The sequence below is a fragment of the Lingula anatina genome, chromosome 1 (genome assembly GCF_051362555.1).
Source record: "Lingula anatina isolate TDL-2025a chromosome 1, LinAna3.0, whole genome shotgun sequence".
Taxonomy (NCBI): Eukaryota; Metazoa; Brachiopoda; class Lingulata; order Lingulida; family Lingulidae; genus Lingula; species Lingula anatina.
In genome coordinates, this window is record NC_141767.1 from 20,317,724 (window position 1) to 20,329,347 (window position 11,624).

The 11,624-nt window shown below is 34.3% G+C and overlaps 1 protein-coding gene across 5 annotated transcripts in view; it reads right to left on the reverse strand.

Annotated features, from left to right (window-relative positions):
* Positions 1–9,986, reverse strand: part of LOC106179295 (suppressor of lurcher protein 1-like) — a 56,930-nt gene extending 46,944 nt beyond the window's left edge. Inside the window, exons 1-4 of one of the 5 annotated variants that reach the window (XM_013562853.2) lie at positions 9,583–9,986; positions 6,117–6,172; positions 5,607–5,750; positions 2,652–2,692 (exon numbers count right to left, since the gene is read on the reverse strand). The gene's annotated coding sequence lies outside the window, so the exon portion shown is untranslated. Of the gene's footprint in view, positions 1–2,651; positions 2,881–5,606; positions 5,751–6,116; positions 6,264–7,104; positions 7,503–9,582 lie in introns of those variants that run through there. The other 4 variants (XM_013562872.2, XM_087000349.1, XM_013562880.2 and 1 more) reach the window with 4 other exon arrangements.
* Between the last annotated feature and the right edge of the window lie 1,638 nt (positions 9,987–11,624).

The following is an 11,624-nucleotide window of genomic DNA, read 5'->3' on the forward strand; positions in this document are numbered from 1 at the left end:
TTGAATTTCTTTATTTCATTTTTCTCTATGAACTCAGTTTTCTGATACAGAGGAGAATGGAAAGTTGAACAAATATGCATATCTGTCATTTACACAAATTTCACACTAACGACTTCAAACGAAGTGTCGATGTGCATTGATTACATCCAGCTGTGTCAAGCAACCTCATTTGGTACACACTTCTGCCATGATTTTCAGAAAAGGGTGTGGGATAGGTGCCAAATCAGAGAGAAAACACTGAGAATGAGAGAGGGGTTTTGATGACAATTTGCACCATTTGTAAGATGACTTTGTTGACAGAGTGCTCCCTTACTATTGGTGTGGGAGATTATGGTGTCAGGGATCGTGGTATCGTTCCCTACACCTAAGATATACCTGAGGCCATTATAAAAATCATGATACACAAGCTATCAGTGTTTTCTCCTCACAAAGCATGCAGAATGCAGAGATAGGATAAAGACCTGGTCATGGTAGTAGTGGTAACTGTGAATAATTCCTAACACCACAAATGTAGCAGCTTGGGTTATATCCTCCCTAGTGAGGAAAGATCGATATAGGGTTTGAACAGAGCCACGCAGGCCAGGTGTAAATTGTACAGCTGTGTGATTGGGCTTTAAACTCGGCCTTTACCCTTCACTTTCAGTTAGCTTGGGGTTTTGGGGAGGGGGGGCATATACATCCACTAGTAACAGAGAATAGCAGGTGTCTTGAACACAGAAATAGCAGCAGGATCCATGTGTAGCAATGTAAGTGTTTCAATGTCTTTCAGTCATATATTGATCGAGAAGAGGGCTTACTGCATTAACTTGTCAGATGCCTTTAACTTGATGACAATGTAAAGGTGTGTACATATGTAAGGGAATAAATGTGCACATTTTAAACTGACACTGTTACTTATTTTTGTATGCCATTTTTTAAAAATAAAAACTTAACAAAAATTTATATCTACATCCTTAATATCAGCATACAAAAAATGTGCTTTTAAAATGAACTTAAGTTCCTCATTGATGGAGAAAAAAATCATGCATACCGTAAAAGCTAGGATGACATTTTAGTGTATGTATAATTTGTGTATTGTTTCACCTAACTTGATTGTGAAACCAGTGACATTTTGTTGATTTGTCTCCTGCTGACACAGTAGGGACTCCCTGCATTACACTGATTTATGCTATTTGCACACTGCATGGGTTAGCTATAGGAGCAAGGGCAATTGGTCTTGTGAAGTGGGAGATTTAAGCTCATTGTAAGTGCTCACTAGAGATACAAGGTCGATTGTGAACAATTAGTTTCACTGTTTTCAATGTTTGATAGATATGCAGTAATCAGTATATTAGATCAAACTCGACAATGATTCAGTTACTTGAAATGATAAATAGTGAAGAGTCAAAAGATGAATGGTTCTAATGTTAGGTACTGCATGTTCATCAAAGTGTATGCTTGTCCTCCAATTTTGACTATGACATAAAAATGAATTAATAAAAAAATAAATTATATTACATAAGGGTGACAGATGAAGACAGTTTTGCTGTCTACACTTAATGTACTCTCTCTTTCCAGACATCTACCTTAAATGAAAGTAAGAAAATATTGTCAATCTTCATCCTGGGTCTATCATCAAGCTACCAAAAATTTTTGAAACCAAAATCTCTAAAATAGTGGCCTATATCACAGGACAAAAATTTGACCACAAACAAATGCACAAACTCACACATGAGCAAAACAATATACTTGCAATTTTTTTTGCTATTAATAATAAGAAAAAGAAAAAGAAAAGAAACTCATGAGAACAAAAGCAATAACTGAACTGCCGACCTTGCAAATGTATCTCAGTGTGTGCCAAGCTTGAAAATAATTGGAAAACCATTACTGAGGTTCATCAAAAATTCATGAATGCTTGTATAATGCTCACCAACTTGGAAGTTAAAGGAATCGCAATTGTAAGAAAAATTACATTTCTATGATCACATTTTACCAGCAAATAACATTTGGTCTTAGATTGCAAAAAAATTAACAGTAGGTTTGGTTATTCATAGCACCCTGATATCTGTCAATTTAGTTTCTATAGGCAAAAAATGTTGTTTTTCTTTTTAATAGACCCAGTGTTGCCAACTATACATATATGTGCATTCTATGCATTAATTTGGACAGAGTTCTATAGTTTACAGGTGTTATTTTAGTGTTAAGAATATCTTGGGCAATATATCAGATTTTGCACATGTCATGTACATGTATGTTCGCAATGCTACAGGTACTAGAGGTGGTAACAGTACAGGGTCAACAACATTATAATCCTGAAAATGAGGCATTCATCAAATATTCTATCATATTGAAATTTTGACAAAATAACACTGGAAAACATTGAATTGAGACTCTTAAATAATTAGAATAAACTTACATGTAAGGTTTACAACTCTGCAGGTGTTGTGACTACAATTTTGACGAGAACAATTCTTTTTTTTGAAAAGCATGTATACTATGTTTCAGTTTATGTCGATCTGTCTGTCTGTTCTGTCCAATCATCAGCATGTCTGCCAGTCTGATTAAACGTTTGTCTGTCTGTTCTTCTGTCTGTCTTGTTCTAATGTTAAGACCACATAAAACCTGTTAAACTTTCTGTACTATAAAAAAGGATAAAAAAAATATAAGCTTACCTTATTTTTGACAGCACATCCAGTGGGCTCTACATGCACTACTGAAACCATTTGGAACATGAATGCATAACAAAGCAATTATACATAATTATGCAGCAACTCCATCAGATATTTGCTTTAAGAAGTCCAACACCATAATAATCAATCCATCAACCATGTACAGTTACCGATAATGTTATATATTCAATGATGCCTGGAAAGTAACATCCAGTTACTATCAGGTCTGTACACTGTAACAGAATAATGGTTCCATTAAAAAATAACAAGGAGGCATTAATCTTGTTATCTAATTATTTTCATAAGCGGAGCTAATTAAAGGCATTTAATATTAATGTTACAAAAAACAATCATTATTTCTTCATAATTTAGACAGCTGAAACAAAAGGATGAATGCAACCCTGTAATAGGTAGTCCCCTTGAGATTTGTTGCTTAGGTGGTTCTTTGGCAAAATCAAGTTAAATTATCAAAAGCATTTTTAACAAGGCAGCAATGCTATCTAATGAACAGACATAAGGCAGAAAAATACACAAAATAGTTTTTTTTTGTCACTTCTAAAGCAATATTACATTTTGCTAATGTGAGCATCACCCAATTTAATTTATTTGGCAAAGGTAACATGGACATTTTAAAAAAATGTATATAAAATTGGGCTTCAGGACCACGAAAATTCATTTCCACACCTTGAAAATGACATATGAAATATGGACATTTCACACACACACACACACACACACACACACACACACACACAAAAAAAAAAATATATGATTCTACAAAAAAAGGATCTTATCACTGACAGGCTGTTTTTCCAACTAAAGCTGTATTTCTGTCCTAGGAATCATTCTTGTAAGTTTGAGGATAGCTCATGGAAGGTGAAAGTTTTATCTTGCCAAAATATGAAAATGAACATTTCACATTCAATAATAATAATAATTATAATAGTTATAATAATAATATTAATAATACAATCAATCATGCTGGTTTTCAAGCTTAGCCTGTAATATTCTTTAGTCCTAGAAGTTTAAAGACAATAGGTCAACTGGTTTTCCACTTTATGTGTTATATGTGTTGCACATATGCTGAAAAAAAAAAAAACAAAAACATTTGGAAATTATGTCCAATCAATTTGATTTTTAAACTGGACCTGTATTTCACTGATATTCATCAGTCCTGCATGTTTTAAGTTAATTTTGACAGTTTACCTACCACTTACTGTGTTACCTGTATTGTATATATGCTGGAAAAAAGTTTTTAAAAAAGGCTTAACTTTTGGAAAAAATGGTGAGATCAAGCTGATATTCAAACTTGACCTGCATTTGACTAATATTCATCATTTCTGTATTTTTGAAAACAAAAGGTCTAACAGTCTTCCACTTAGTGTGTTGTCTCTGAAAGTGCATGGTACCAACGATAGACACAGGTGACAGTAATGCATCAAATGTGCGATGTAACCAAATGAGGTTTCTATATGTAATAATTATTGTGAAACATAGATCAGACAGACAGACAGACAGACAGAAAGGCAGACGGGCAGACACACAATCACTGGCAATAATGGCTCATCCATTTCTAAATACTGAAAAAAATTCAAAAACATATCTTAAAATACATTGTTGTATTTCGTGTGTGATATAAAATCGTGGAGACTAATAAAATGACATGCTGTCAGACTGTGGCATACAATGCTTAATGCCATACACTAATTGACTCAAAAGACAGATTGGTCTGTGGGGAATATTGAAGCCTTTGATCAATGTGAATTAAATCAAATTTGTCATCTATGAAATAGTGAAACAAAGCATTTTATCCATTACAGTCAAAACCAAAAAATAATTGCATCATATGAGCAATCTGTAATGTACTGAGCTAAAAAAGGAGAATGCATGAACAGATAAATGGCTTAATTTTAGGGAAGCACAAATTCTAATGGGATCTATTTCAGTTATTCCGTTTCCTCAATGCAAAATAGAATAATGTGCAACAGCTTGGACAGAAACTATGGTCTGGATTTCTTAAAAGCCTCTTGCGTTTGGACCATGAAAAACTTTGTGAAGGGGCATGCACTAGCTAGGTTGCACTATATATGTACATTATAATATCTATTCTACATGTTACTGTCTAAATACACAGCTATAATACACCATATATGTACATGAATATCTGTTCCACACCTTATTGTCCAAATACACAGATATGACACACCATATATATGTACATGAATATCTGTTCCAGATGTTATTGTCAAAACACACAACAATATGTAAGAAATTAGACAAATTCAACAATGGTCGACTTTCACAATCCATTGTGACAACACAATTATAGAAGCACATTACAAGATAACTATGTTAAAGGGACAGTTGATGTTATTTTTTCTAAAGGAAATCCATAAAACATATTATTCGGTATCGTATCAAAGTCTAAAAGATACAGTTTCTTACTCCGTGGATTTGAATATGAAAAGATTGCATGTAACTGTTACCTTGGTTTAAGCTTGAGTCCTTTGATGTGTTTTTGCCTTTTTTTTTTGTTCCCCAACATTTAACCACCACCCTCCCAAATTCCCCTGTTCAGAGGGAAAATCTGTTCCCCCCCCCCCCCCCACCCCCAAGTAAGATGCATGCACTGTCCCTTTGTCAACACAAACTGGTACTGTATATACTTTACACAATATGTATTAAAATGTCTGCTGATTCAATTTATTAACAATGAATCCTACAACATCACAGTTTGAAACAACCATTATCATGTAACATGTTACACATTTACAACATTTAAACAAAAAAATATTATAATGGTGTCAACAGTTTGGTCTTAATTTTAAAAAACAATACCCATAGTTTAGAGTCTTGGATCAAAATTAATATATAAAGCAACAAACAGAACAGAACTTTATTATCAATGTTATTACCTCAGATTCTAAATACTGTGGAAAAATAACAGAGCACACCAACCTTGCACTTCATATGCTCCAGTCTAAAAGCTTCCAGTGGTTTGTGTTGATTGAAAATAGATTCTGAAGATATTCATGGTAATGTTCTATTAATGAATTTCTGATTGCACTTTTCCTGTCAGCTATGAGGTAGAAACAATTTGCCCTAGAGTAAAAATAGCAAAGAGGTTTCTAGCAGACAACAAAATATCTTGCGTCTCAACTTTCTTCTGCTGTTTGATCTATATGCTATTTTAACACTAAATTGTCAAAAATCCTACTTCTAAATGAACCAAAGAAAATGTAGCCATGATGATTTTACATTATGGTCTTCACTCAAAGATCTATAAAGAGTTCATAATAAGTTCAATTATAGAAACGATGTTTCAGGTAAATACGGCAAACTAATTAGGGAATAACAGACCTACAGTTAAAAATGAATACTATGAGTTAACTCTTTTAAATTGCATTCATATAAATGTAGAAAGAAAAAAGGACTGACAAAGACTCAAATGTGATTGGTTGTACTCACAATATTCTCTGCAGCAATCAGGTTGTCTTCTCTATCACAACCAACAAGAAGGGGGACTGAAACAAAAAGTTTTCTTTTGAACCTTCTGGAACATAGCAGCAAAAGTTGGCAGCTTCCTTAAAATCCAGTCCTTGAACATATTAGCACTCAAGACACATTAAAAAAGGAAAATAATTGCAACATGCAGTCAACTGCAATGAACATGCCATCATAGACATTCTGTAGGTTGATCCAAAATTGACTTCCTGTGATAGATCCAAAAGAGTAGATCAATAGTGACTTTGCTACTCTATCTCTCTCTCATTTTAAGTAAAAGCATGTCAGCTGGAGTAAAAATGATGTGGGTGGATTTACAGACTGTTTTTTATGTCTTCTGGAAGCCAGTTAAACTTCTAGGAAGATGCCATTCTCTGGAAGAAAGGAAGGATTTTTTCTAGAAAGATGCTATTTGTTTGCTTAAAAAGAATTGAAATTGATTTGAACAATGATCTTTTGTAGACTATCAGCCCCAGTGGATGGATGTGTCTCTGTGAGAATGGCTTCATAAGTGCTCTGAAGCTCAATTGTGAGGACATTAAGATGCATTGAATTGATCAATTTCTTCGAGGTAGCATTCAGACATGATAAAGATATTGGAAGTTCATGGTTACTTCTTTCACTTAATATGAGATCATTTGTGAGTCAGCCAGCAAAATATTGCGTACAACAGAGCATATTATTTAATGTCGACAAGTTAATACATATCTTATTTTAATAATCAGCTTTAAAGATAACCATTGCCAAAACTTCACCCCATATTTTTGACTAAATGAAAAAGAAAATAAATCATTGTAAGTAATGTAGTATATTTCACATCAAAGCTTAGGAACATAATATGGAGGCATTATTTAAGAAAAACATTGTTTTCGATGTAATTGTGCTGTTTTCAAACCTCTCTTAAACCCCAATTTTTTGTCACAAACTTCTAAATTCTGGAATTACAACTGACCTTTTGCCAAGTGTGCCTATCCTCCTAGATAAGATCATGTCCATTGTTTTGGATGTTCCTTTACTTGCTCTCCTCACAGTTGAAATGTACCAGGTTTATATGCCAAAGTCAGCAAGAAACAACAGCATACGCATTTCTCAAAACCATATCAAAAATAGTCTGTCATATTACTAATTACTAGAATTGGTCTTTACAATTAGATCAGCCGGTTTCTTAAGCCAATTACAAATTCGAGCTCACATTTGCTGTCTAGCTGATTTACTTTCTTCTCCGATATTACCCTTGTCATAAACTAATCTGAGCTTCTGACATAAAATCCAAGTCTAAATGTCAGACAACTGTCAAAGCAATGAGACATCAAATCTTCTTTGCTGCTTCATGACTCAAAATTCTGATTAGAACTAGCACTAATGGGATATCACATTGTGGCCTACACGGGCATTTCCATTGGCAGTCTTTTCTATTGAAGCAACTCACTGGTATTCCAGAAACAACACTATGCCAGACTAATAAAACAACTAAATACCCTTCTAGAACAAATAAATAACATTAAGTTCCATAAGAACATCTACAGATTTTCAATTTATCCAAACCAATAAAAAGGCAAAGCCAGGTCAGACAAATGAATACTGAATGTAGCAGAGATAAAGTCCAATATAACAGCGAATAATCGTCCAATTTACAATCTATCAATATCAATGAAGTGGCAAAACTAGGATCAATGAAGGCCTTTCTATATGGCTAGTACATGTATTACCAAATTTGATATATTTTTGACAGTCTATTACATGTACAGCATTTGGGTTTGCCTATTTCAGGGCAGCTTGACCAAAGTTTCATTCTGTCATACGAACTTGAATGCCTAAATGCTTAATAATGCATGTTCACTGTTCACACAAGGACCAAATGAGACCGAACATTGGCTCATTATAGTGGGGTCCATAAATCTCTCATAATCTCTTAATTCTTCTCTGATGGCCAATTCACTCAGATGAATGCATGTCAAATAAAGTGTATACTCAATTTTGGGTTAAGTATTTCCTGTGTCTGATCAAAACTATAGATTTTACACATATAAAGCAATGCTGACAACACATTCATTTTTGTACAGTCAGCTTGATAGGTCTTTATAATCTGGTAATTATGTGCGTATTATAACCAACAAAAGAGAAATGTTCTTCCTCTTCCAATCAGACTTGAAGGATATTACCTAATTTTGTTCCAATCTATATAAAATGAACAGAACTGTTCCAAACAACTGCCACATTGCATGAAATAAGAATTTTTCTCTGGCAGCTGAAAACCTAGCTAAATTGCCACTGCAAAGAAGGGAAATGATGGTGTTTAATAGCTAACAATGGCAGATTAAAGGGGGGGGGGAGTGTCAGGGGGATCCCCCCCCCTCAGCTTCTGAAAAAAATCATACCAATGGTCACCTCTTGACACAAGAATTTTGACTGGCTGAATCACAGTTCTAAAAACATACAAAATGGCACCGTTTGCCCTCTAAAATACCAAAATTTTTCGGGCCTTCATCAGGCCCTGAACACCATGCACCATGCCATTGGGGGGGGGGGGGGGGGGGGGGGGGGGGGGGGATCGTGTTATTCCCCCCCCCTTCAAATTATCCTGGATCTGCCCCTGTCTAAGGCCTTGAAGTAAAAGGAGATTCAAATGAGCGAGCAACACTATGATAACATATAGCTTGATCTGGCAGAAATTGCTGCAATAATAAAAATACTTCTGAAAATTCATCTGACAGACAAGAAGCTGTTAATTAACCTCACTTGCCAATCCTACTGCTGACCTACCACTGACATCCAATAAAGGATTTATTTTTAGTACAGAAAAAAACTTACAGGCTTTGTTTGAGATTTAAGATCTAAGGCTCATCAGTATACTGATTTCCTACACAAAATTAACAGTTCATGTATGTGATCACAGAGAGTTTTTAATGACCATTAGTATGAAATAATTTGCAGCTTGTAGCTGAAATAAAAGTTGTGAAAACCAAGTTGCAACATGTAAAAGAAGGATTTCATCTTCCTGCAAAGTTAGAGTACAAGTATATTCACTGACAAAATATTAATGGTGACTCTGTAAATGTTGATGTAAATGTTAAAAAAGAAAGAAAAATTAAAACATTTTAAGGAAAACTAGGGTAGAGGATAAAGCTTGCATGTTTTACTGTATTACTAAGTACTGGCTCACTTTCTGGGTTGAAAGTGTTACTTAATGCAACATGCTAGATATACAGGGAATGTTTAAGCACTTTGATTGTCCTAACAATACACCGTGTTTTTAATTTATTGAATTAATTTCTGGATGTCCCTACCCAAAAGGTAATATTTATTTCAAAATGTGAATTTCATGATACATGTAAAACAATGTGATGAATATTCTGCTGCTAAAATAGAACACTATGTGTTACATAAACTGATAATCAAATCTCATCTGATGAGAAAGCATTTGACTTACCATTGGTTCCTCTGAAATTTCAAGCAATCTGTAACAGTTAACATGTGCCTCAGGTTTCGAAGAAAGCCTTCAATTTCCTTTGAACACAATTTGTACAGATGTGTTAACATTCCCTTTCATCTCATATCTTGGCATCAAGTGTTTTCTCATTTTCTTTCATGTGGTCTTCCTTGTGTGTGATTCTGCCAATGAGAGACTTCAAGTGATATGGGACTGCATTTCCTTGGTAGTTTTTTCATTTCCTTAGTGAAACTTCTATTTTCTTCTCATTTTCTACCTCTGGTGATAATTCAAGAATTTCCTCTCTAAAATATGCATTTCATATTGGTTACTGCCTTGGTGGCTAATTCCTTTCAGAATTTTAAATGTATTGACCCATCAGGATATTTGATATGCGATATATCATAAAACAGCCCCCATGCATTTACACCAATACCAAAATAATCGAAGAGCAGCAAAAAGCAAACAGCTTGCCTAACTGTTTAGATTTGCATAATTTTACATATCATAGTATTAATGACGTCTACTTTTGCTGACTAAATGAAATTTACTGCCAGTATTGATAGTCCATTATCTCCCTAGGGGGCACAATTGCTGCAATTTTCAGAAATCCTCAAACCCTGTGTTCTACCTTCTTTCACTCCTGTAAAACTAATGGAATTCTAGAAGTGCAATAATTATAACGTTTCTCACAGAAATGTATAACAATTTTGATCACTTTGCTCTCTTATTTTTTCTTAGAAAGTAATTGCTGTAAGATGTGTAAATGCAACACTTAACCGTCACATACTTTTGATCAAGAAAGTCTTGCATCAGAACGGTACATTACTGTTTTAACTATTGTTTTAAAAATCTTATTAATTATTTAGTTTTCTTGTTCATGTTCTTGTATATTTTGAATTCATATGCTTATAGGGCCAGCAAGAGGTTATGGTTGTATTGGATCATAATTAGATACCAAAAGCAGACAATGGGTATATTGTTGGTAGCCACTACAAGAAATTCAGAGATACCCTAAGTTTCATAGATTTTATTTGCTGTGCATACAGATGATGAAATTGTTGAGAGACATTTTTTTGTTCATTGAATGAAGCACTTGCTTTCCATGCATGTTTGGTGAACCATATTCCTGTGGGCCTATGGCCTCTTGGGATATGGCTAACTGCATGTCGAATTAACCCGTATTGCATAAGCAAATGTTTGATAATAAGTAGCATATTCATGGTACCATGACTCTCAGGGTATTGAAGCAAAACAGACTTGTTTATGAAATCAACTGAAACTTGCCATGGGGAAGGACATGCTTCCTGAATTTATTGATTTCATGATATACACAGAGAGGAAGCACTTTCGTAGGTCATTTATTGAGCTGTGGTAATCATACCTATTCTGCTTTATGGCAAAATGTTAACACTTAATGTGAAGGCACAATTATTACACATTGAATATAAAATTAAAAAAGCAGCATTCCAGTATCACCAGCAATGGCAATATTATTTTGTGAAAGGTACTCAATTATTCAAATTCAAAAATCTTAAATAAGTGGATAAATTACAGAGGCTCAGGTTGAGTAGAACCACATTCAAGAGAAAAGGTTTGGCTTAAACCCAAAATGTTTTTAGTGAAGTGGTAGATATGAGTATGTGCTCTTTCCATGCCAATACACTAGTAAAATTCCCCCAAGATGACAGGGCTTATCTTAGTCTTCTCACACATTGCCTTTGTAAATTACTTGTATGGTGTGATGCCTGTGTAACTGATGTACTCAACACGGATGACTGTCAGTTTACTAGGGACACCATGGTTATCTGTGCTAACTGACAAAATACCTGGAACCCGATAGCACACTTGCAAGGATTTTGTCAAAGACATCAATCATGCATGTATTTTTTTTGCATGCATGTATTTGTTTTAAAAATGTTGGCTGAAATGTCTTGAAGCAGACCAAGTGTATGTTTTGGAAAAAGCTACCTGTGCCTTACATATAGATTCACTTATAAATGCTACAATTGAGATTGTGACCCTTGAAAAAACTAATTATT